Here is a 27,428-nt window from a genome sequence, read left to right on the forward strand (position 1 = left end):
CAGATACAATAGTGGTTTAAGAAATTGGTATACAGACACATGAATAGGCAGGGAATGGAGGGATATGGGTCATGTGCAAACAGAAGAGAATTAGTTTAATTTGGTATCATGTTCAACACAAACATTGTGGGCCGAAGGGCCTGTTCCTGAGTTATAGTGTTCTATGTTCCGTGTTCTGTGTTCTCTCAGGAAGGAAACGTCGCTTGATTTACCCTACATGTGACTCCAGACCCACTAATGTGGTTGACCCTTAGCTACCTTCTCAGTTCAGGCAATTAGGGATTGGCAATACATGCTGGCAATGACTGGCCTCCACATCCAACGTTTGAATAAAAGATTCAGGCAATAACAGCAGCAACATTTATGCAGTATCTTCAACAGGTAAAATTGTCCAAAGGCCGATCACAGGTACATAGTCAATCAGAAGGCGTCTTGAGACCACACAAGGTGATAATAGGGCAAATCTTCAGTTAAAAGAGTATCTTAAATGTGGAAAAGGGAATTCCAGAGCTTGGGACCTTGGCATCTTAAAGGTGCAACCGCCAATGTTGGTGCGATAATATTTGAAGGAAGATCAAGAGGGCAAAGTCGGAGGAATACCGACCAAAATGGTGACACCAGGACTGATCAACAAAGGCGAAAGCTCCTTTCACTGAAATGAGAAGACAGAGTGTGTGACTGAGGGACAACTGTGCAAAAGGTTTGGAAGGGTTTATTCAAGCCAGTGCTTTTTGTTCTGGGTGAGAACAAAACTGAGAGCCATGCACAAAGCCAACACATCTAACCAAGAGCTCAGGAGGAAACTGTTTCCCAAAGAGAGGCTGGAATATGGAAGGGGTAGTTGAGAGCAGCGCAGATGCTTTTAGGATGGAGCTTAGTGAGAGCGTGAGGGGTTAAGGAAGAGGCGTGTGGGTTGCTTGGGGTTGATGCAGTGAGATTGTCCCAAGCTCAAGAGGAACACAAGCACTAGCATACCCCAGTGGAGCCAAGTAGTCTGATTCTGTGCTGTAACCTTCGACAAATCCGATTTCAATTAATTAAATCTCAGGACAATTGGAATGAAAATGGCCATGAAGTTACAACGAAGAAAGTAACCAATTGAAGGCGAGTAGTTGGATTTAATGGGGATGAATAATTTGGAAATAGCACAATGAGGACAATGCCCATCGCAGACTGAATGCTGTGAAGTAGATTGGGAGAAGTGTATTGCTCACTACACACATATCTTTCTGCCAAGGACCTTCCCACTGTGAGACAGTGTTCGACACAGCATTCTGTTAATAGCCATAGTTGCTCTTGGAACAACCAACAGGTCAAGAGATGGGGGTGTTCATTTTTTGTGTCTGGCCTGCTAAGATTGAAATGTTCTTCTGGAAAAGTCTCGGAACCCTGGCAAATTTCCTGCATAGCTGAACTTCCGGTCAAATCCAGAGTTCACAGAAATGCCTCCAGAATGCATCTTTACTTACAAAGTACTGATAGTCTGTCTGCGTTTACAGGGGCTTTCTGAGTGTAGTTATTTACAAGATGTCCCCAAGAATGTGTCAGTAATCACAGGGGGGTCCCAGGAATAGGTCAATGTTTTCTGAGACACACAGGAGGACATCAGTGAGTTTAAACACCACCATGGATTTTGTGGAATTTAAATTCAGTCAATAATTTGGAATGACAACTGGCCTTGGTCATGAAGACCACAAAACTAATGGATTGTGGTAAAGACCTGTGCGGTTCACTAAAGCCCTTGCCTGCTCTATATGTGACTCCAGACCCACCAAGCAGTGGACTTTTAAATGCCCCTCCATAATGCCAGTGGGCCACTGCATTCAGGGGCCATTAGGGATGGAGGAATAACGAATGTCAGTGCAAAGGATGCAGCAGCAGCAGAGCGCTGCACATCTGCCCACTCCTTCCAGATGTTGCATTGGTCTAAGTGAGCAGCAGCTCCCATGCAGCTTAATACAGGAGGCTTCAAAATGAGGTCAAGCAATGCATAAGCAGCCATTTCAGTGGAAGCCTCTGCCTGGCATTTAACGAAGGTGGTGTACAGCCAGCGAGATGAGCAGACGCCGATCTCATCCAGTCGCGAAGCAATGCAGCAGCGAAGGAGACACTTCGGCCCATCCTGCCAGCGTTAGCCCTCGGTACCACCACCCCCCATTAGAACAACTCTCTGCAGTGAATGGAAGCATTCTCCTCCTCTCCCCTCTTCTGATCCCCAGCCGATGACCTCTCTGTTCTGTTGTCAAGACAACAACCTTTCCCTCAATGCCACCAAAACAAGACAAAAACATTGACCTCAATAAGCAGGTTGGAGTACCTGCCCCTGTCTGTATCAATGGTGCTGAGGTGGAGATGGTTGAGAGCTTCAAGTTCCTAGGCACAAGCATTACCAACAATTTGTGGATGCCTCGGTCAGGAAAGCACACCAGTGCCTTGACTTCCTCAGAAGGCTAAAGAAATTCAATATGTCCCCAATGACCCTCGCCAATTTTCACAAATGCACCACAGAAAGCATCCTATCCAGATGCATCACAGCTTGGTATGGCACCTGCTCAGTCGAAGATCACAAGAAATTGCAGGGAGTTGTGAATGCAGCTCGGTCCATTACATAAACTACCCTCCCCTCCATTGATTCTGTCTACACTTCCCGCTGCCTCAGGAAAGCAGCCATAATCAAAGACCCCTCCCACCCCAGTCATTCTATCCTCTCCCCCCTCCCATCAGGCAGTAGATACAAAAGTTTGAGAACATATAACACCGGGCTCGAGGACAGCTTCTACCTCGCTGTTATGAACTCTTGATCTCTCAGTCTACTTTGTTATGGCCCTTGCACTTTACTTGTCGACCTGCACTGCACTTTTCTCTAATTGTAACACTATATTCTGCATTCTGTTTTTTACTTTAATGCATCCTCGATGTACTGATGTATGGAATGATCTGTCTGGATGACATGCAAACAAAAGCTTTTCACTGTATCTCGGTACATGTGACAATAATAAACCAATTACCAATTTTCTTTGCTCCTCCCCCGACCCACTCACGGGGGGGGGGGGGGGGTGCCTCCCTCTCGACGGACGGGACACTGAGGTTTAGTTGCAGCCCTGGATCTGTCCCATACGGAGCAGCAGCTGGGGCAGCTGTGGGAGTTTAATGCAAATCTTCCCTTCGGTTTGACGGCTGGGGTGAGCTTTCACGATGGACAGTGTTTCAGCTCAGACACAATTTCTTTTAAAACATCATTTCAAGCTTGGTTAACTTTAACTAGGTACCTCTCGGTGCCTGCCTCCATCCTCCCGCTCGCTGCCTGTGTGATTTGGCAATCTGACAGTTAGACTTGATGAAGAAAAAGAAGCTGAGGAAAAGTTGGAAGTTGTGCGCACAGGAGCAGTGGCTGACAGATGGGGCGGTTAGAGTCATAGAGTTATAAGACCCATAAGATACAGGAGCAGAATCAGGCCATTCAGCCCATCGGGTCTGCTCCGCCATTCGATCGTGGCTGATTTTTTTTCCCTCAACCCCATTTTCCTGCCTTCTCCCCATAACCCTTAACCCCCTTACCTTTAACCCTTAACCCCCAATCAAGAACCTATCGATCTCTGCCTTAAATACACCAATGACATGGACCCCACAGCCCTCTGTGGCAACGAATTCTGTCAATTCATCACGCTCTGGCTGAAGAAATTCCTCCTCATCTCAGTTCTAAAAGGACTTCCCTTTATTCTGAGTCTGTGCCCTCGGAGCCAAGACTCCCCTACTAATGGAAACATCCTCTCCACATCCTCTTGGCAGGCCTTTCAGTAGCCAGCAGGTTTCAATGAGATGCCCCCACCACCCCCCATCCTTCTGAACTCCATTGAGTACAAGCCCAGAGAAATCAAATGCTCCTCATACAGCATGGAAACAGGCCCCTCAGCTCAACTCATCCATGCTGACCAAGTTGCCTACCTGAGCTGTTCTCCATTTGCCTACAATTGACCCATATCCCTCTAAACCTTTCCTATCCATGTACCTGTCCAAAAGTCCCAGCCCATCCAGTCTCCCCTTATAACTCAAGCCCTCCAGTCCCAGTAATATCCTCGTGAATCTTTTCTGCACCCTTTTCAACTTGATGACACCCTTCTTATAGCTGGGCGACCAGAATTGCATACGGTACTCCAAGTGTGGTCTCTCCGTCGACTTATACAGTTATAACATAACATCCCAACTCCTGTGCTCAGCGCCCTGACTGATGAAGACAAACATGGCAAGTGCCTTCTTCACCACCCTGTGTACCTGTGTCACCCAGGCCCATCCCTGCCACCACAGGGAGGGAAGCACCTGAAATGTGGTCCAGGCTTGTCACAGACAAAGTCAGAGAGTCACACAGGCCCTTCGGTCCACTGAGTCCATGCTGACCACCAACCACCCATCCACACCAATCCCATTTTACTCTCCCCACATTCCCATCAACTCCCCCCAGATTCTACCACTGACCTACACACTAGGGGCAATTTACAGTGACCAATTAACCCACCAACCCAGCCATCTCTGGGATGTGAGAGGTAACCAGAGCACCTGCACGGGACCCATGGGGGTCACAGAGAGAACGTGCAAACTCCACACAGAAAGCAGTGGAGATCAGGATTGAACCTGGGTCCCCGGAGTTGTGAGGCAGCGGCTCTACCAGCTGAGCCACTGTGCCACTCACTGTTTCTTCTCCCTGCGTTACCGGTAGGTTAACCAGGTGCCTGAACCCACCCCCCAAACCACCAGCCCAAGGAAATCTCTGAGCTTTCCTTCTGCTTAAATATCCAGATTCATGTTCCAATCATCTGATCCACACCTCGACAGGTGATCCAGTGCACTCCCTGAAACACCCCTCCCCACAGATCATGCCCTTTCTCCCTCTATAAACCTCCTCCCACCTGCCCTGTTCCAGTGCAGACCTCCCTTCATAGATGGTCTCATATTCCTTCTCTTCCCCCCCCCCAAGTTCTGCTCTTCCCTATCTCCTGAAGGGTTCTAACACTCCTCCCACCCCCCCCCCCTTGCATCTGAGCTCCTGAAAGGAGGATGGTTTGGGGGTCTTACACTCCTTCACATTCACACCCTCCATTCACTCCACGCCCCCCTGCTGAATCGGAGGTTCTGGCTGCAAGTCGCAAGACCACAAGAGCAGGAGTGGACCACTCAGCTTCTCAAGGCTACCCCATCATTCAATATGATCTGCCCCAGGCATCAACTCCTCTTCTGTGCCAGTTCTCCACTCTTAATACCCAGCTCATTCAAAAATCTATCTGCCTCCTCTTTAAATAACCTCAATGATCCAGCCCCCCAAACTTCCGCGGATGAGAATCCCTGAGACTTACCACCCTTTGCCAGAAGGAGATCTTTCACACATCCGTTTTAAATGACCGCCCCTTATCTCGTAATTATGTCCCCTCATTTGACACAACATCCATAATGCAACACAATAAGATTACCTCTCATTCTTGTAAATGCCAAAGAATACAGGTCTAATTTCTTGAGCCATTCTTGGCAGGACATGTCTCTCATCTCAGGAATTAGCCTAGTGAATCCCTTTGGGATTGCTTCCAATATATCCGTTCATAAACAAGGGGACCAAAACTGAGCACAGTACTCATCTGGTACATTAAGATGCATGGGATCCACGGTGACTTGGCCGTTCAGATTCAGAATTGCTTGCCCGTAGAAGACAGAGGGTAGTGATCAAAGAAATATTCTGGCTGGAGATTTATGGTTAGTGATGTTCTGCAGGGATCATTACTGGGACTTCTGCTGTTTGTGATATATATAAATGACCTGGATGAAAATGTGGATGGGTGGGTTAGTAAGTTAAATTGGTGAATTTGCTTATTATTGTCACACGTACTGTGGTACAGAGAAAAACTTTGTTTTGCATGCTGTCCATACGGATCATTTCATTAGGTAGTACAAGGGAAGGCAATAACCGAATGCATAATTAAGTGTTACAGATACAGAGAAAGTGACATGCAGGCAGAAAATAAGGTGCAAGGCCACAATAAGGTGGATTGTGAGGTCAATAGTGCATCTTATCATATTAGGGGACTATTCAATAGTCTTATAACAGAGGGATAGAAGCTGTCCTTGAGCCTGGTGGGATGTACTTTCAAGTTTTTGTATCTTCTGCCCGATGAGAGAGGGGCGGCTGGTGTCCGTGATGTCCTGAGCTGTGTCCACAACTCTTTGCAGTTTCTAGCAGTCTCAGGCAGAACAGTTGCCATACCAAGCTGTGATGCATCCAGATAGGATGCTTTCTATGGTGCATCGATAAAAATTGGTGAGGGTCAACGGGGACATGCCAAACTTCTTTAGCCTCCTGAGGAAGTAGAGGCCCTGGTAAGCTTTCTTGGCCATGGCATCAACATGATTGGACCAGAACAGGCTATTGGTGATGTTCACTCCTAGAAACTGGAAGGTTTGAACCCTTTCGACCTCAGCACCATTAATGTATACAGGAACATGTGCACCACTCCACTTCCTGAAGTCAGATCATGCAAAGATTGGTGGCGTTGTGGATAGTGTAGAGGATTGCCAAAGGATACAGTGGGATATAAATCAGCTGCAGATATGGGCAGAGAAATGGCAGATGGAGTTTAATCCAGGCAAGTGTGAGGTGTTGCACTTTGGGAGGTCAAATGTGAAGGGAAAGTACAGTTAATGGGAGGACTCTTAACAGCGTTGATGTGCAGAGTGACCTTGGGATCCAAGTCCATAGCTCCCTAAAAGTGGCTGCATAAGTCAATAGTGTGGTAAAGAAGGCACATGGCAAGCTTGCCTTTAATTGGTAGAGGCATTGAGTTCAAGAGTCAGGAAGTTATGTTGCAGCTGTATAAAACTCTGGTTAGGCCGGATCTGGAGCACTGCCTTCAATTCTGGTTGCCCCATTATAGAAAGGATGTGGAAGCTTTGGAAAGGGTGCAAAAGAGGTTTACCAGGATGCTGCCTGGATTAGCAGGCATGTGTTATAAGGAGAGGTTGGACAAACTTGGGTTGTTTTCTCTGGAGCAGCAGAGGCTGAGGAGCGCTGCCAGGGGTGGTGGTGGAGGCAGATATGATAGAGGTGTTTAAGAGGCTCTTAGATAGAACATGCAGAGAATGGAGGGATATGGACCATGTGCAATCAGAAGGGATTAGTTTATTAGGTTATTAGGTTAATTAGTTGGTACAACATGGAGGGCCAAATGGCCTGTTCCTGTACTGTTCTACATACTCCAGGCATGGCCGCAGCATTGACTTTTTTACCTTTCAAAGTACCAGGACTGCCACCTAGAGCCCACCCTTCATGGAATGTTTACCCACCACCCAGGAGAATGATCAGGATCACAGCAGGCTCATTCTCATTGGAAACTAACCCCTTCCTCAGTATCCTGCAGCAGCGACTCATCCCAAGGCCTTCCTGCTCTCACATGCATGCTTTCCACCCTTAGCACACTGTGGCCACATCTGTGCCCCTCATGATTTTATAAACCTGTATAAGGTCATCCCTCAGTCTCCTACACTCTCAAGGGCACAAGTCCCAGACTTTCCACCCTCTCCTTATAACTGAAGCCCTCCAGTCCCAGTTACATCCTCAAACCTTCTTTGCATTCTCTCCAGTTTATTACGGTCTAGTGTTCACATGGCACAATCATAGAATATAATAGGGGAGTGGTTACAATCCAGTGGTTATTGCATATGGCACTGTAGTAGTTACTGTGCACACTGTGTAGTTGTCAGGCAGCCTCAGTTAAGGAGGTTCGGCATGTCACCAAACACTCTAACAAACTTCTACAGATGCACTCATGAAAGTATCCTGACTGGTTACATCATGATTGCAATACATCACAGTGCAGTGGTTGTGGGATTACAACAGTTTAAAAGGTTATTCTATTCACAGTGTAGTTGTTACTGGGGACATCACTGTTACTGGATACAAGCGTGCCATAATTACTGAGGGCAATTGTAATGTGATTACTGCTTGCCTCAGTGCAGTGATTTATGGACATGATAGACCAATTTGGAAGCACTGAGTTTATAAGCAACAAGTTCTGAGCAAAGTGAGTTGAAATTCCATTAGAGCAGATGGAATTTGAATTGAATTGTTCAGAACTACTGTCGATGACATAACTCTCATCCCATTCATTTTCCCTAAAAACCTGAGCCATTGACTAATGTTTATTCAGAGGTGTGTCCAGGCAACCTCCTGGTGACCTTAACTGCACGATATAAAAAACACTTCCAGCTGCCCAATCACCAAATAGAAGGGTGGGAAGTAGCCGGGGCTCCCTACTGGCATCGCAGGGGAACTTCCAGAACTAAAGCCTGAGGAATCCCAGCATCATTCCCTGGTCAGCAGTGCCCTCTGCTGGTCAGCAAGGGAAGGCCGTTCCCAGCAGGCAATCTCAGGGACTGCTTCTCACAGTGGAAGCTCCCTGAGGATCTGGATGTGCGTCATTACTCCAAGAAAGGAGCAGGTATCAGTCGTGAGAAAGTCATGGCTCTCACATCCACCAGTCCAAGTTGTTGCAAGGAAGGTGTGCCAGAGTCTCTACTTTCTTAGGAAGTTAAGGAGGTTCGGCATGTCACCAAACACTCTAACGAACTTCTACAGATGCATTCATGAAAGTATCCTGACTGGTTACATCATGGTCTGATACGGCAAATCGAATGTGCAGGAACACAAGAAGCTGCAGAGAGTAGTGGACTCTGCCCAATACATCACGGGCACATCCCTCCCCACCATTGATAGTATTTACACGAGGCACTGCCTCAAGAAGGCAACATCCAAAGATCCGCACTATCCGGGTCTTGCCACCTTCTCACAGCAACTATCAGGCAGAAGGTACAGAAGCCTGATGTCCCACACCAGCAGGTTCAAGAACAGCTTCTTCTCTTCAACCATTCAGTTCTTGAACCAACCTGCACAACCCTAATCACTACCTCAGTACAGCAACACTATGACCACTTTGCACTGCAATAGGCTTATTCATTTGTTCTAATTGTGTTCTCTTGTTTAATTTTCTATAATTTATGTTTTTCTTGTGAATGCTGTGTCTCTAATACTATGTGCCTGTGATGCTGCTGCAAGCAGGTTTTTCATGTACTTTTGCAGATGACAATAAACTCGACTTGAATTTGACTTTGCACTTTCCAGCATCGTTCCCAGAACTCCAGCCAGCTAGGGATCACTGTGGGAGTGCTGCAGTGCTGCCACTGGCACTTTGCAGAGGAGATATTACACTGGGGGCCTTCCTGCTCTCAGGTGGAGGTAAAGGATTGGACAGCATTAGTCTAGGCAAGGCAGGCCTGCCCAGATTGATAAGATAAGATGTCTTTACTAGTCACATGTACACCGAAACACAGTGAAATGCACCTTTTTGCACAGTGTTCTGGGGGCAGCCCGCAAGTGTCGCCACACTTCCGGTGCCAACATAGCATGCCCACAACTTTCTAACCTGTACATCTTTGGAATGTGGGAGGAAACCAGAGCACCCAGAGGAAACCCGCGTAGACACAGGGAGAACGCACAAACTCCTTACAGACAGTGTCCAGAATTGAATCTGGGTCGCTGGTACTGTAATAGCATTACCCTAACCACTACAACCAACATCACTGAAAGGGAAATAAAATCAGAAAATGCAGGGTTCTTTTCCTTAAATCTCTTTTCAAAGGGTTTTCTGAGTTAATTACCTGCAGGATCATACGGTCTATGCAGTGACTGGCTGCTTTTCCAACATGACACCTTTAACTACACGTATTTGGCTGGGATCTTCCTGTGTGTGCAAGGTGCCAGTTACTGTGGCCATTTCTGGGTCGGCAGGTGAAGGGACAGGACACCTGTTGGCCCCTTGAGAATAGGACCCCAGGGAGAGTGGAAATCGGGGGGAAGGGAGCAGGGAGGAAGCCGTGGGACTAATAGTGAGGCAGCATCTCACAATCTACCTCATTATGGCCCTTGCACCTAATTATCCTTCACAACCAGATACTTGTCTGATGTCTTCTCCACCCTCACCAAACTGCACACTTCCCCAAGATGCTGTCCCAGGATCATCCCCTCCCCCTGACTGCTCTGTCACCTGACCCTAGGCCGACTGATGCTGTGATGTGTTGAGTACATCAGCCCCTTCCGCAAAGCCAATGAATTGTCACACACTTAGCACTGGGTGAGCAGACAATTACCTCCCGGTTAACACTGGGTCATTGACCAGGACCCGCAGAACTGTACCGGACTGTTTGCAATGCTGGTTATACTTGACCTCTAGATGGGACCCAGGCTATACATGCAGACTATCACCAAGGCTGTCCATTCACACTATCACCAAGGCTGTCCATTCACACAAATGTATGATTCTTATGTTTCCTTTACAGAGTAGGAGGCTGTTCAGTCCATCGAGTCTATGCCAGCTTACAGAGCGATCCCATTGCCCCTGTTATTTCAGTGCAGGTAGACAAATAAGCTGCAAGGCCCACAATGAGGTATGATTGAGAGATCAAGAGTTCAGGATTCTCCTTAAACCCTACCTCTTTGACCAGGCTTCAGTTGTAGGTGGCTCAGACAAATCTTGCTGTGGTGCCCCTGTGAAATACATGTTGCTGTGGGGTGCTATATAAATACCAGTTGTTATTACTATAGGTACCTTGATCTGCACATCCATGGATTAGGTACAGAGCAACAGCCATGAAATACTTCTAGCACACAAGCAGAACAACCTGACATTCTATTACAACACAGGATGTAGGGAGACTGCCTTCTGACAGTGACTCCATGTTTAACATCAATCAAAAAAGAACACATCATTAATCCCACTTGCATTACATGTATGGCTGATGTTGGGGGGGGGGGTGGGGGAAGAAAGGGGCAAGATATTCAATGCTTTACAGCCACAAACTGCTCTCGAAGTCACTGTTGCAAGTTAGAGAAACAAGATCTCACAAGCAGCAGGGAGATGGTAAAAGGAGCAAAAAATAAAACAGACTGCTGGAACTCAGCAGGTCGAGCAGCATCTGTGGAGGGAAAGGCATGGTCGGTGCTTCGGGTCAAGACCTAATCCTGATTCATATTGGTATTGGTTTATTATTGTCACTTGTACCGAGGTAAGTGAAAAACTTGTCTTGCATACTGTTCGTACAGATCAATTCATTACATAGTGCACTGAGGTAGTACAGGATAAAAACAATAACAGAATACAGAGTAAAGTGTCACAGCTACAGATCCTGCTGCAGGGTCTTGACCTAAAATGTCAATAATCCCTCTGCCTCCAAGGATGCTGCCTCCTGACCTGCTGAATTCCTCCAGCAGTTTTTTTGCTTCAGATTCCAGCATCTGGATTGGGATTTTAAAAACGATTTTCTTTAATCGCCTCATACAACAAGATGCATTAATAAAGACAGAAAGTGCTGGAAATACTCATCAGGTCAGGCAGCCCCTGTGCAGAGTGAAACCAAAGCAATATTTCAGATCGATGATCTTTCATCAATCCCAAAGTTCTCCCTGTTGCTATGTACCAAATATGGCAGCAATTGATTTGAAAATGGCCTTGGGGTTACTGAGCTAACTAAATGTGTTGACTGAGAGAAGGATGTTGTTTCTGGACTCCCAGCGGAGTTATACAGTCAAACAGAACAGAAGTAGGCTGTTCAACCCACTGTCGTGTTTTACTCTCCCCACATTCCCATCAACTCCCCCCACAAACCCAAGCAGTCACAGGGAGAACATGCAAGCTCCACACAGACAATGCTGGAAGTTGAGATTGAACCTGGGTCTCTGGAGCTGCAAGGCAGTGGCTCTACTAACTGTGGATCTCCGACAGGTGATGCAGTGAGTACACAGGCCATAATGGTCAGATGTCACGGACACACAGTCCAAGATTTACAGAGTGGTGTTTCATCAAATTTTGCTCATTACTTTGTGGGTAGTGAGAAGGTGAGACTTGCCATCATGTGGGACACTTGAGATGAAATGCATTGATGCATATACAAACAAGGTAGAATTCCATCCAGACTTCACAGCACTGAAACTTTGCCATCCAGCTCAATGGGTCCCTGATAATGTTTACACTGATGTCAACAGCCAAAGCATAAATCATTCACCATTTGCAAGCAACTAGCTCAAGAGACAACTAACTGCAGCCCAGCTGTATATCTCCGCAATTAAAAGCAGTTTAATTAAAAGCAACTTCTTTTCACTGCAGGGTTATTGCACAGGCTGCTTGTGAATGAAAGGGTGATGTTTTTGAGTGTCATAAAGCATTAATTGGCCCTCTTTACATCCCACGCTGTAACTTCCCTCCAGTTTGAGCCAGGGACTGGACTCTGCGTACAGGAGACTTCATGTCCCATTATTCTTACAATTAATAGACAGAGAATGGATTATGTGGAATACAATTAATCTTTTATCCAGTTCAATAATAAGGTGTAATCCCCATGCCTGGCAGATGAAAGAATTAATCAGAGTATGAATAAGATGCTGGTAATTAGGTGAATTTTAATTATCCCAAACTAAATGAGGTGTTTAGCCTTGCTAATTGTGAATTGTCCAGCATGTTGCAGTACACAGTGCTGCAGCAACATTATGAGTGTGCCTGAGAGAGGTACAGAATGGAGTGACAGCTCAGTATTTTGGGGGGGGTGGGGGGGGTGGGGTGGTGGTGGGAAGTGAGTGTTGGAGTCAGCCTTCCACCCAGTGCAGCTGCCACATCTGTCTCCACCCCAGTCCATCGCTAGACCTTCAGTTGCAAACCCATCAACTTTGTCCATTTATCTGCCAGGTGGCAACCATGCCACCTTTACCAACAATGCATCAGTTTCATCCAGATCTGGGGCCTCCCGAGCAGACACTGCAAGCTGAAGGAACAAGGTTGTGCATGCTTCTTGTGTCAGCTGGCTCACCTCCTGACCACAGGCCCCGAGGCTCCCAGTCTCGCGCTCCAAAGGTGGAGGTCACTTAGTTCTCCTAGTGCTGGCCTTTAGGAGGTATCAAATGTACCAGCACACCACCCTCCCACCCAAACTCTTTCTCTGCAAGTCTACAACTACTTCACTCCAAGGGATGTTATGTTGAGGGTTATTATGTTGAGGGGTGTGAGTGAACTCCAGAACTCAAGGGCCATTTGACCCATTTACAAGGGTGACTAATGCTGAGCCCAGTAATGATCTATGGCAGAATCAAAATTTGTGACAGGCTCCAACAGTAATGTCCCCAACACTAACACTGCTGAGATAAAGGTCTATCCACTACTCTTTACATGCTACTGGATGGGTCGCAGTTGTGGGTGCAATAACATCACTGAGAGCAAATGAGATTGGTGCATTTCTAAAACTGGTGACATTCCAAGATCAGAATGGTTTATCCTGATCAGAATGGGAGTTAGGCCATAAGATATAGGAGCAGAATTAGGCCATTCAGCCCATCAAGTCTGCTCCATCATTCAATCATGGTGGAAGACTTGTATTGAAGAAGAATCAGCCTTCTCCCCATAACCCTCTTACCAATCAAGAACTTATCAATCTCTGCCTTAAATACACCCAAAACTTGGCCTCTACAGCTTTCTGTGGCAACAAACTCCACAGATTCACCACCCTGTCCCTGACCACAGACCAATTTTATTGTAGTTAATCTAAGGGTGGGGGAGGGGGGTTGACTACCTCCTGAAACATAGTACCCAGCTAATTCTCCCCCTCCCTGATGTGTCACAGTGTTCAAAGCTCAGACTCCAGCTCATCAAATTTGAGCCAGAGTTCCTCAAGCAACCACCACTTGCTACAGATGTGGTCACCAGGAACCACAATCAGGTTCACCTGCTCCCACATGTAGCTACAACACATCACCAGGCCCTGCATCTCTACTTTATTTAATGAGTTATAATCTGTTTTTTTAAATATATGTAAATAATTTGTTATTAAGATAAGATAATATATTTATTAGTCACATGTACATCAAAACACACAGTGAAATACATCTTTTTGTGTTACTGAGAATGCGTTGGGGGCAGCCCGCAAGTGTCACCGTGCTTCTGGCGCCAACATAGCATGCCCACAACTTCCTAACCTGTATGGCTTTGGAATGTGGGAGGAAACCGGAGCACCCAGAGGAAACCCACGCAGACATGGGGAGAACATACAAACTCCTTACAGGCAACAGCGGGAATTGAATGCAGGTCACTAGTGCTGTAATAGCATTACGCTAACTGCTATGCTACCGTGCTCGTCCATTTAATTAATGTTGCTTAAATTACTCTTATAGGACTACTAAGCAATTTAGGAAAATGAAGTTAGAGGACTTTACCCACTTTTCCCTGGACCACTTACTCAGCCTCTACACACTGAAGCCTTTTGAACCAAAGCCTCACCACTCACACAGTGGCCCACTCCAACAATGACCACTCTGTTATATCCTGCCTCTCTTTTATTGGCTGCTTCATCTCCCAGTTAGCCAATACCGCTGCTGCAATGCTCTGCTCCTCCTCCTGCCTTGGAAATCACACTAGTCAGAATCAAATCAAAATGATCTGTTAGATCAACTGAGTAGATGCACCAAAGTTAAATTGGCTCAGATGACAGAGACAAGTTAAATTGATGGTGACTAAATTTTACAAACTGTATGCTTAATTGTAGCATATAAATCCACTGGGGTTTGGTAACCATCAACCAATTGAGGTAAAATCTCAGCACGATTACCAAAGGATTACTGAAAGGCCACTGACTTGACACTTAGCTGGGGAGTGTCCCAAAGCTCTAAATCCATCAGCATTGAGATTATCAGAAGATCTTTTTGTATCAATAGATGGCCATGTTCCTTGGATACACTCCATTCCTTCTGCAGTTGTAATTTATGAAGAAGAGAGCTTGTTTGCAATTCTAAACAACCAACTGTAAAGGGAGATAACAACTTAAAAGTGCAATGACCTGGCCTATCCTGCTGATCCTCTCATCTAATCCATGTGCATATCTGATTACCAGGACTATCTTCTCATTATATAAGGTTATCAACTGTGACTTGCTCAATTGCTCTTCTTCCCCCTGTAGTATGCATTATCCCATGCACCTCAACACCTTACTGTCCTGCAAGCCTTTGTTGGCTCCATTTTTCAGAGGATTGGAGCATTGCCAGCGAACCTCTGAATGACCTGAGGAGGAGAACAACACACGGTGTCAAAGTGAACCAGGGCACAATGTCATTGCGATAGGGGCGGATGGAAAGAAACCATCCAATAAGCAAACGTCCTCGCACGTGCATGGGGAGAGAGGCAGATGGAAAGAGTCAGGTCAGGATGCCTCCATTTTCATCTCCCCAGGGCTCCCCTTTGATCCATTTATTTACGGTGCCAATTTCATCCCAATGTTTCCTGTCTTTTGCATGATAAAGACTGCCGTACTTCAGCATGGCAGCATCTGCAATGTCCTCCTCAAGACGGCCATGAGAGGATGGTGGGATTTCCAGACTGAAGTGTGTCGAGAGGGGCTTTAAGGGATCTGAGGCAAGTGAAGCTGAGCTGTTACCTGATAGAGAGATGCAGGACAAGCTCAAGGGGTTGAGGGCTGACCTTTGTTCTAACTACACCCATGGAAATCTGTACCCATGTCCTGAAATAATCAATCATTTTTAATGGAATTGTAGGACTCCTAAAATTAGGGAGAAAACCAGCCAAAACTTTCAGAAGTCCCCATGGGGTGAATGGTTGAGTTGGTACCAGAGGTAACACTGCACTCTCCACTGACTCCACCAGCCCTACAGACCTGCAAGTCCACACCACACCACTATACACAAAAAGTGCTGGAGGATCCCAACAGGTCAGGCAGCATCCATGGAGGGAAATAAAAAAGTCGTCCAGCACTATTTGCGCATTGCTCCAGATTCCAGCATCTGCAGAATTGCTTGTGACACCACACCACACCACAAGCCTGGTTTATTGTAGATCTACAGGCTGTCTCCAGTTGGTGAACGGGTTCCGTCCTTACAGACATCTATAAGCCAATTTTGTCCATAAGTCGGAAAATACACAGTCACTCAATTACGGTAACCACACCTCCACAGTATTGTAATGAAAGGCATCAAAAGCACATCAGACTGATCAGAAAGAACAATTACTAAAAGTGGAGAGAGAGAGAGAGAGAGAGAGAGGGGGGGGGGGGAAACTAGTTCTGCCGTTTGTAGGAACAAATATCTGTATGTACGTCGGACTTTTTAATTTAATAATATTATGGTAGTTTGTTCATATGTAGGGGTGTCTATAAGTCAGGCATTTGTAACCCAGGGATGGCCTCTATTTAGCTGACAGCAGCTGTGTCGTATTGTCACCCCCATTCCTTTTGCTGGTGTTCACTTTTTGTTTGGAAAGTTCCTTGAGAGGTTTTACCATGTTAGAGGCACCACATGCTTACAAGGTGTCAATGCTGTTACCATAAAGTCGTAGAATCATAGAGCACGGAAACAGGCCATTTGGCCCCACTGGTCCATGCCAACCAAGACACCCATCTAAGCTAGTCCTATTTGCCCACGTTTGGCCCATATCCCTCTAAACCTTTCCGATCCACATACCTGTCCAAGTACCTTTTAAATGTGATTTATGTACCTGCCACAACCACTTCCTCTGGCAGCTCATTCCATAGATGGACCACCCTCTGGGCGAAAAAGTTGCCCCTCAGGTTCCTATTAAATCTCTCCCCTATCACCCTAAACCTGTGCCTTTTAGCACTTGAATCCCCAACTATAGGAAAAAGACAGTGTGCATTCACTCTATCTATGCCCGGCATGATTTTTATACACCTCTATAAGATCACCCCTCAGTCACCTATACTACAATAAATAGTCCCAACCTGCTCAACCTCTCTCCATAACTCAGTTCCTCAAATCCCAGCAACATGCTTGTAAATCTCCTCTGCACTCTTTCCAGCTTAATGGCATCTTTCCTACTGCAAGGTGATCAGAACTGAACATAACACTCCAAATGTGGCCTCACCAACATCTTCAAATGAAGAGGAATGTCTCAGATTTTTTTTCTCTATATCATCCTGGGTTTTAATCTATCCGAGGGCATTGCGTGGAATGTTTACACTTGATAAGGGAGATGCATAGAACAGAGAGAATACTCTCCCATAAACCCTCCTTCCCTGTCACTGATCATAGGATTCACGGTTTCCCCAGAGTTAGACCACATTGTCACCTTTGGCAACACTGCCTGCTGGTAAAATCTAACAATAACCCACACCAACAAGTTATAATGTTATAGCCTCCATGTCCTATACAGGAAGGAGTATTATCAAACAAAGTTTGACCCCCAGCCACATAAGGAGAGGGTGACCTTCGATCTACAATAAACCAGGCTTGTGGTGTGGTGTGAAGAGGCTTCTATCCTGCTGTTACAAGACTACTGAATGGTTCCCTTATACAATGAGATGGACTCTTGACCTCACAATCCATCTTGTTATGACCTTGCACCTTATTGTCTACCTGCACTACACTTCCTCTGTAGCTGTGACACTTTACTCTGTGTTCTGTTGTTGTTTTTACCCTGTTCTACCTCAATGCACTGTGTAATGAATTTATCTGTACAAACAGTATGCAAGACAAGTTTTTCACTGTACCTCGGTACAAGGGACAATAATAAACCAATACCAATACCAGTAACCCAACTTTGGTAGGTTTTAAGAAGCATCTTAAAGGTGGAGTGAGAGGGATATAGGTAGAGAACTTCAGAGTTTAGGGCCTTGGCAGTTAAAGATGTTAATACTGGGCTGATTTAAACACAGGATGATCTGAAGCTCAGATTTAAAGGGACACATATCTCAGTGGTTAGAAGGGCTGGAGATATGGGCAGCAGGGTGGTACAGTGGGTCAGTGGGTACAGCTGCTGCCTCAAAGCTCCAGAGACCCGGGTTCAATCCTGACCTCAGGTGGTGTCTGTGTGGAGTTTGCACTTTCTCCCTGTGACTGCGTGTGTTTCCCCCGGGTTTTCCAGTTTCCTCCCAACATCCCAAAGACTTGCAAGTTGATAGGTTAATTGGCTGCTATAATTTGCCTCTGGTGTGTAGGTGAAGGGGTAGAATCTGGGGGGAGTTTATGGGACTGTGAGGAGAATAAAATGGGATTAGTGTAGATGGGTGCTTGATGGTCAGCATGGAGTCGGTGGGCCGAAGGGCCTGTTTCCATTCTCTATGACTCTATGACTCTGCAAGGAGAGGCAAGGCATGGGTGGAGGGGTTAACAGTGATGACAGCTGGGGTGGGACATGTCCACAGGTCCTACAGGTGGACAATCCAATGGAATACCATGGGCAGCACTTGGTCACATGACAGCTGGCCCACTGAATAAGGAGAGGGGAGTGTGGTGATAAACTGGCCTGTGGTAGTCCGGGCTCCCTGTCAGTATTGTGCATTGTGGGACTTGTCCTCCACTGATTATGTCCAAGTTTGGCCAAGCTTAGGAGTCTCTAGAAATTAAAGACAAATTTTCAAGCTGCATATCAAGTAAAATACCAGGATAAAGACCATCTGGGCATTCAGAATATTGTGTTAATTTTAATTATATTGAACTCCTGTTTATCGATGACAATGAAAGGAGTCCCATTCAACTGATAGACAAGAACTGCCGGACTGCATTCGAACAACTTGCACTGTCCACAAGTATCGTCAGCGGTGAAATGTCTCAAGGTGCTTCACAGAACTGATTGGTGGAGAACATTTGGCACTGGATCACATAAAGGACTGTGGCCAGATACTTGGTCATGTGCTGGGTTCGAGAGGAGGAGAACAGAGCTCGGGATAGACTGCAAAGTTGTGCTCTTGGGGAGTTTAAAGATGAAGGCTTTTCCCACAAGACTACTTGCCCAGGCACCAGATCTCCATGTGTCTCCCCACCCCACCAACACCCGGGCATTGTTTGTAGAGTTTATTGTTTGTAGAGTCTGAGTACAATATACAGGGTGCTGCACACCACAAATACACACACACACACACACACACACACACATACACACATACTATGCACAAACACACACACACCACACACACAAACACACACACACACACCACAGACAAACACACACACCACACATACAGTACACACATACACACACCAGTCACAAACACACACACACACACACCATACAAACACACATACCACACATACACACACAAACACATACACCATACACTCACAAACACACACACACTACAGACAAACACACACACCACACATACAAACATACAAACACACACACATACAGTACACACATACACACACCACTCACAAACACACAAACACACACACCACATACACACAAACACACCGCACAGACACACACACAAACACATACACCACACACCACACATACACACACAGATATACACACACTATGCACAAACACACACACACCACAAACATAAACACATACCACACATACACACACCACACATACACGCATTCACAAACACACACACACCACAGACACACCCAGATATACACACACATGCACATACACACACACCACAGATAAATACACACACCACACATACAAACACAAACACACACACCACACTCACACAAACACATACACCACACATACACACAGATATATACACACACACAATGCACAAACACACATACACACCACAAACACACACCACACATACACACACACTCACAAACACACACACCACAGACTAACACACACCACACATACAAACTAAACACACACACCACACACACACCACTAACACAGACACACACCACACATACACACACGCATGCAGCACGCATACACACATACATACCACATACATACACACACCACACATACATACACACACACACAAACACACACAGACCACAAACACACACACACCACACATACCACACATACACACACACACAAACACACACAAACACACACAACACAATACCAAACACATGCACACATACACAACACACACACACAAACATAATAACAAACACACGCACACATTCGGTGACAGTGTTACAATTTTTGAAGGATACTTGCACAACATCCTTGAAGCATTACCTTCCTCCCCTTGCTGAGACCGAGCCCAGGGTAGAGTACCTGTGTCAGGGGTTTGGACACAGGCAAATGATGTGGCCAACACAGTAATAGAGTGTGATCAGGGTCTGTATGGTGGCCTGACAGAGCACAGTGACATTACTTTGCTTGTCATCTCACATCTCTTTCTTACAACATAGAATGAGGCCATTCAGCCCATTGAGTCTATGCTGAGCAGTAAAGCAATCCCATCAATCCCACTTTCCCCTCTTACTTCCCCGCAGCCTATTCTCTCTCACAAGCCCACCAACTTCCCCCCCCCAGATCCTACCATCACCCACCCACTCCTCCCCCTTCACCCGATTCTCCTGCCATGAACCTTTACCAGGGGCAATTTACAGCAGCCAATTAATCCACCAACCTGCACACTTTTGGGAAGTGGGAGGAAAGTGGAGCACCCGGGGGAAACCCTCGCAGTCACAGGGAGAACGTGCACGATTCTCCTCAACACTGGTGCCCCACAAGGCTGCATCCTCAGCCCTCTACTCTACTCCCTATACACTCACAACTGTGTGGCCAGAATCAGCTCTAACTCCATCTACAAGTTTGCAGATGAGACCACTGTGGTGGACCATATCTCAAATAACGATGTCGGAGTACAGGAAGGAGAGAGAGAGAGCCTACTGACATGGTGTCATGACAACAACCTCTCCCTCAATGTCAGCAAAACAGAAGAGCTGGTCATTGATTTCAGGAAGTGGGAGCAGTGCACATGCTCCTGCCTACATCAATGGTGCTGAGGTCAAGAGTGTTGAAAGTTTCAAGCTCTTGGGAGTGAACATCACCAATAGCCTGTCCTGGTCCAACCACGCAGACACCTGTTGTGAGAGAAGGTGCTTTGGGGTCTCAAAGGTAGAGGACTCTGGACACAGTCTTTGGATTTTGAAAAAAGATTTATTTACAAAGACAAACGCGGGACCAGAATGAATGGGAATGGATGCACACTCGCACACATGCACGCGGGTGATTGTGAAACATGAGGGGAGTCGCAACGGGGGTGAAGTGCGCGTGCACACAGACACAGACACACACACACACACACAGAGCAAACTAGTTACAAACGATCAGAGAAGACGCAATACGGTGCCTGAACCCCCTGATTCTAGACAAGCATCGGCTCTACGCTACTGGGAATCTACTTAGGACACTCCTAAACCCCTGTGGAAGTGCACACTCTTACCAATGGTTCCTTGGCGTGGTTTCGATTCCTGCAGCAATCAAAAAGAGGAAGAGCCACGCACATGTGGCATTCTTTATAGCGCTGGTGAGCTGGGTGGAGCCAGCCCAGGTAATTCAAAAGGTCCAACAGGTCATGGCCAGGTACAAAAGGTGTGCACGGGGACCAATGGTCAAGAGTGTGCACTAATGGGTGGGTGGAGCCAGACCCTGATTGACAGTGATGTCGCTTTTGACCAGTACTCAATGGTGTCACATGACAGCCATGACCTTTCACACTACAACACCATGACCAAGAAAGTGCACCAGCACCTCTACTTCCTCAGGAGGATAAAGAAACTTAGTATGTCCCCTTTGACCCTCACCAATTTTTAAAGATGCACCATAGAAAGCATCATATCTGGATGCATCACAGCTTGGTATGGCAACTGCTCTGACTGAGACCGCAAGAAACTGCAGAGAGTCGTGGACACAGCTCAGCACATCATGGAAACCAGCCTCCCCTCCATAGATTCTGTCTATACCTCTCGCTACCTTGGTGAAGCAGCCAGCATAATCAAAGACCCCACCCACCCCGGATTCTCTCTTCTCCCCTCTCCCATTGGGCAGAAGATACAAAAGCCTGAAAGTACGTCCCACCAGGCTCAAGGACAGCTTCTATCCCACGGTGATAAGACTATTGAACGGTTCTCTTATATGATAAGATGGACTCTTAACCTCACAATCTACCTTGTTGTGACCTTGCACCTTATTGTCTACCTGCACTGCACTTTCTCTGTAACTGTAACACTATATTCTGCACTCTGTTATTGTTTTCCCTTGTACTACCTAATGAAATGATCTGTATGGATGGCATGCAAAACAAAATTTTTCACTGTACCCCAGTACATGTGACAATAATAAACCGATTTACCAATTTAATTTTTAATTTACTCCATACAGACAGTGCCAGAGGTCAGGATCGAACCCAGGTCACTAGAGCCGTGAGGCAGTCCTACCTGGACAACCCTGGTCTCACTCTGTCAACAATATTCCCTTTGTCTGATCCACCCCTCCTTTTCTTCAATTGAAAACTAACTTCCTTTCTCTCTCTCCCAGTTCTTTGACCAGGAACATTAATTCTCGTTTCTTTTTTTAACAGATGCTGCCTGACCTGCTGAATGCTTCTCCCATTCCCTGCCTCCCAGGATTTAGACCCAGCGACGATGAAGGAATTCCAAGTCCGGGTGTTGTGCAGCTGGGAGGGGAATCTACAGGCGGTGGTGTTCCCCTGAGCCTGCTGCTCTTGTCCTTCTTGGTGGTAGAGGTCATGGACCTGGGAAGGGCTGTCGGAATAGTCTGGGCAAGTAACTGCAGTGCCTTTTGCAGATGGTCCACACTGTAGCCACGATGCACCAGCACTGGAGGGAATGAATGTTTAGGGCAGTGGATGGGGAGCTTCCTGAGAGCTGTTGGAGCTGAACCCCTCCACTACGGAAATGGCTCTTCGTTTATTCATTCACTCCATGTGATATCAAGGACAGGCTGAGAGAACTGTGCTCTGGAGAGGCTACAGGACCAGACACTCTGGCTCAACGTGGTTGTGAATGGCTCAGGGCCATTGTGGATGGGGATGTTCTTGGAGCCTTTTCTTCCCAGCAGCTGTTTCATTGTCCACCCCCATGAACAACCACATGTGGTCAGACTTCATTCGCTGCGGGATCACTGACTCTGTGTCTTGCATGTTGCTTTTGCTGTTTAGCACCTGTGATCCATAAGACTATAGATACAGGAGCAGAATTAGGCCATTTGGCCCATCAGGTCTGCTCCACCGTTCAATCATGCTTTTTTCTCAACCCCATTCTCCTGCCTCTTTCCCCCTAACCCTTAACCCCTTTACCAATCAAGAACTTATCAATCTCTGCCTTAAATATACCCAGTGATTTGTCCTCCACAACCCTTCCTAGCAACAAATTCCACAGATTTGCCACCATCTAGCTGAAGAAATTCCTCCTCGTCTCAGCTCCAAAGGGATGTCCCTTTATTCTGAGGTTGTGCCCTCAGTCTCTAGACACTCCTACTAAGGGAAACATCCTCTCCATGTCCTCTCTATCCAGGCCTTTCAGTATTTGATAGATTTCAATGATATCCCCCCTCATCCTTCTGAACTCCATCGAGTACAGGCCCAGAGACATCAAACACTCCTCATATGTCAAGCCCTTCATTCCTGAGATTCTTGTGAACCTCCTCTGGGATCCTTCCTTAGATATGGGGCCCAAAATTGCTCACAAATGCAGTCTGACCAATGCCTTATAAAGCCTCAGCATTACATCCTTGCTTTTATATTCTAATCCTCTCGAAATGATTGCTAAATGAATTGCATTTGCCTATCTTACTACTGACTCAACCTGCAAGTTAACCTCAAGGGAGTCCTGAACTAAGACTCCCAAGTCCCTTTGCACCTCTGATTTCTGAATTCTCTCCCCATTTAGAAAACAATCTACACCTTTATTCTTCCTCCCAAAGTCCATAACCCCACACTTCCCTAACACTATCCCACTCAGTGCAACTGCAGTGCCACACAACCTGGGAGTTTGTCCCCACAATGACTGGTCACTTCAACCAGAGCTAGCATGGACAGATACATCTGCTGCAGGTAGACTGGTCCAGGCAATGTCAGGTAGGTTTATCCCTCGTGTTGGTTCACTCACTACCTGTTGCAGACCCAGTGAGGCAGCTCTGTCCATCAGGATTTGGCCAGCTTGGTCAGTGCTGGTGCTGCCAAGCCACCTGGTATCAGGCATTGGAATCCCCACCCACAGTACCTTCATATTTTCAGTACTTCTACTGTGTGAAGTTCAGTGTGCCTTCATCAGCTGAGGGAGGAGAGTCGGTGGTGATCCGTTTTGGCCTGATGCCCTGGCACTCTGTGGGGTCTGGAGTCCATCTTGACAATCCCCAGGTCTGCTCCATTGTACCGTATACAACTGTCACCTGCTCTCGTCGGCCTGCCCCATCAGAGGGATGATATGAACTCAGGGATTATCAAGGATGACCTGACATGCTTGCACATTGACGTTTCTCATCACCCATCACGTTTCCTTCAGTTCGGTGAAACCGCAGAACTCCGTTCTCATCACACCAGAACTCCCCCTGTATAGGCTTTCTTCTATTTACCCGTTTTGCCCTCTTCACCCATCCCTACCTTATTCCCTCCCTTTCTGTCCTTCTTTCACACTCGCACTTCCCTCTCTTTCCCTCCCCCTCTTTCTCTCTCTCCCCTCTCTCTTCCCCCCACATTCACTCTCTCCTTTTTCTTCTACTTCCCCTCCTCTCTCTCTCTTTCTCCTCCCCCATTTCCCCTCCTCCCTTCCCCCCCACTGCTCCCTTTCCCCTCCCCATTCCCCTCTCTCTCTGTCCCCTCTCCCCTTCTCTCACTCTCCTTTTCTCCTCACCCACTCTCCCCTCTCCCTCCTTTCTCCTCTCTCCCCCTCACCCCCCTCTCTCTCACACACTCTCCCTCTTTCTGCTTCCCTCTCTCACTTCCCCTCCTCTTTCTCCCTCTCTTTTTCACTCTCTCTCTCTTTCCTCTCTCTGGGTTTCATTGTCCCATCCAAACCTCTTTCCCTCTCCCACTTCCCAGTTTCCCGGTTTCTTGTGTGCACCCACACCGCTGCAATCTCCAGGGTGCAGTCTGGGATTAACTCTGTGGAATTGCTTCATCCCAGAGAGCCAGGTGAGGGCGTCAGTGGGTGTGGGGTGTGCTGAGGGAGTGACTGCTTTATTTTATATATAAACGTTTATTAACTAAAAGCACTACAAAAGGACAACCAGTGTCAATACGCTACAACTAATACAGAAAGAGAAGGAAACAGACTAAGCATCTACATAACTACAGCAAAGTAACGCTAACTAAACACCCGCAAAACGCACACGCAACACAACACCCGCTAAACGCACCACACAACACTTCAGAGAAGAATCGCATTCTCACCGTCCATGACACACGCAATCCCCTGAGGGGCCCACCGAGCGCAGAACTCAACTAGGGTGCCCAGAGAAACTGCGTGCTCCCTCTCCAAGGACACCCACGCGCGCACGTAAGCACGGAAGACGGGCAGACAGGCCACCCAGCCAGAACCCTTGGCCGCCCACCGCCGCGTCCCGTGGATGGCCAGCTTGGCCAGGCCCAGCAGAAGACCCACCAGGAGATCCCCCACACGACCCACCCCACACCGCACCGGGTGACCGTAGATCAGCAGCGTTAGGCTGAAGTGCAGCCAGAACTTGAGCATCAGCCCCTTCAGATACACAAAGAGGGGCTGCAACCTTGCGCACTCCGCGTACACGTGGTACACCAGCTCCTCCCGGCCACAAAAGTGACAGGCAGCCGGGGTGTCGGTGAACCAGCTCAGGAAACGGTTGCACAGCACCGCCTGGTGCAGCATCCTCCACCCCAGGTCCCCGATGTAAAGGGGGAGGACTAAGGCATAGAGAGACCTCCACCGGGGATCCCCCTCGCCGCCCAATGGCAAGACAGATCAAAGGGAGTGACTGCTCCTCCACCATGGGATGCATCAGAGCAGAGTCAGCTGTAGTAACCAAAGGCTGTCACCAGGTGGTGCTGCAACCCAAGACATGCAACAACAACCTTGGGCAAACTGAAGCCAGAGTCTGTCAACTTCTGCAATTACCCTGTGTCCTCTAATATTTGCAGTCTTTAACATAACCAACAAAGCTGCAAGGCAAATGAAAATCAAAAGAAAAACTGCAGATTCCAGAAATCTGAAATAGAAACTGGAAACACTCAGCAGGTCAGGCAGCATCTGTGGAGAGAGAAGCAGAGTTGACGGGAAGGAGAGATCCCAAATCTGACGAAGGATCTCAAGTCAAGTCGAGTTTATTGTCCTGTGCGCAAGTACAGTGAGGTGCAGGTACAATGAAAAGCTTGCTTGCAGCAGCATCAAAGGCATGTAGGTACAGACAGCACAGAAAATATAAATTATACGGGACATTGAAATAGAGAGAAAAAAGACTGTCTAAAAACAAGATATCAGTGCAAGAAAACAAAGACACAACCAGAGGCAAGTCAATAATAGTGCAAGAGGTGGTCTGTAGGGTTCTGTTGCTGAGGCAGAGTTAGGGTTGTGCAGGTCAGTTCAAGAGTTTGATGGTGGTAGGACAGTAGCTGTTCCTGAACCTGGTGGTGTGGGACTTCTCTCCCTCCTGCCCGATAGTAGCAGTGAGAAGAAGGCATGACCCAGATGGTGGGGATGCCTGATGATAGATGCCGCCTTCTACAGGCAGCGTCTCCTGTAAATGCTGTCAATGGTGTGGAGGGCTGTGCCCGTAATGGATCGGGCTGTGTCCACAGCTCTCTGCAGCCTCTTATGTTCCTACGCGTTGGAATTGCCATACCGGGCTATGATGCAACTTGTCAGGATACTTTAGGACACCCATTTTGAGTGAGGAGGTGCAAGACCAACCTCCCGAATTCGAAGAGAGTACTTTAGCAGTGTGGGCACCGTTTAAAGGAAGGAAACATGGCAGCCAATTTGCACACAGCAAGCTCCCAAAGGACAGAGGGTATTTGTTTAACTGCTACTCTTGGGTGGTGTTACACTGAGGGAATGCCATCCTGTTGATGGAACCATCTTGCAGAGGAGATGTGAAGCAAAAGTCAACGAAGGAAGGTGGGGAGCACTCCCTGGTATCCCAGCTAGTACTTATCCCCCCATCCAATCTCATTAAAACTGATTGCCCAGTTATTTACCTCCTTGCTGTGTACAATTATCTGTCTCATTAAAGCAAGAACCCTGGTATAAAAGCAGTTAATTAGCTGACGAGGCTGGTGCTCTGAGGTTGAGGAAAATGCTGCAGAAATGCCCCTTCTTAAACACACAAACCAACCAGCCTCGAAAACATAAGATGCTGGAAGCACTCAGCAGATCTGCTGCTCTGTTATCCCAGATCTTTCTCTCTCATTCAATTCAACAGCAGCAGAGCGGGTCGAGAACTGGACTCCTTGAGATCGTTGAGTAACAGAAGGGCTCCGTTTTTACAGACGTCCATAAGTCGATTTCGTTCATAAGTCAGAAAATACACAAAGATCACTTGAGATGATAATCACACCTCCTCAGTATTGTAAGGAATGGCATCAAAAGCACATCAGATGGATAAATTAGTTCTGCTGTTTGTAAGAACGAATGTATGTAT

Source organism: Pristis pectinata, chromosome 3 (genome assembly GCF_009764475.1).
Source record: "Pristis pectinata isolate sPriPec2 chromosome 3, sPriPec2.1.pri, whole genome shotgun sequence".
Taxonomy (NCBI): domain Eukaryota; kingdom Metazoa; phylum Chordata; class Chondrichthyes; order Rhinopristiformes; family Pristidae; genus Pristis; species Pristis pectinata.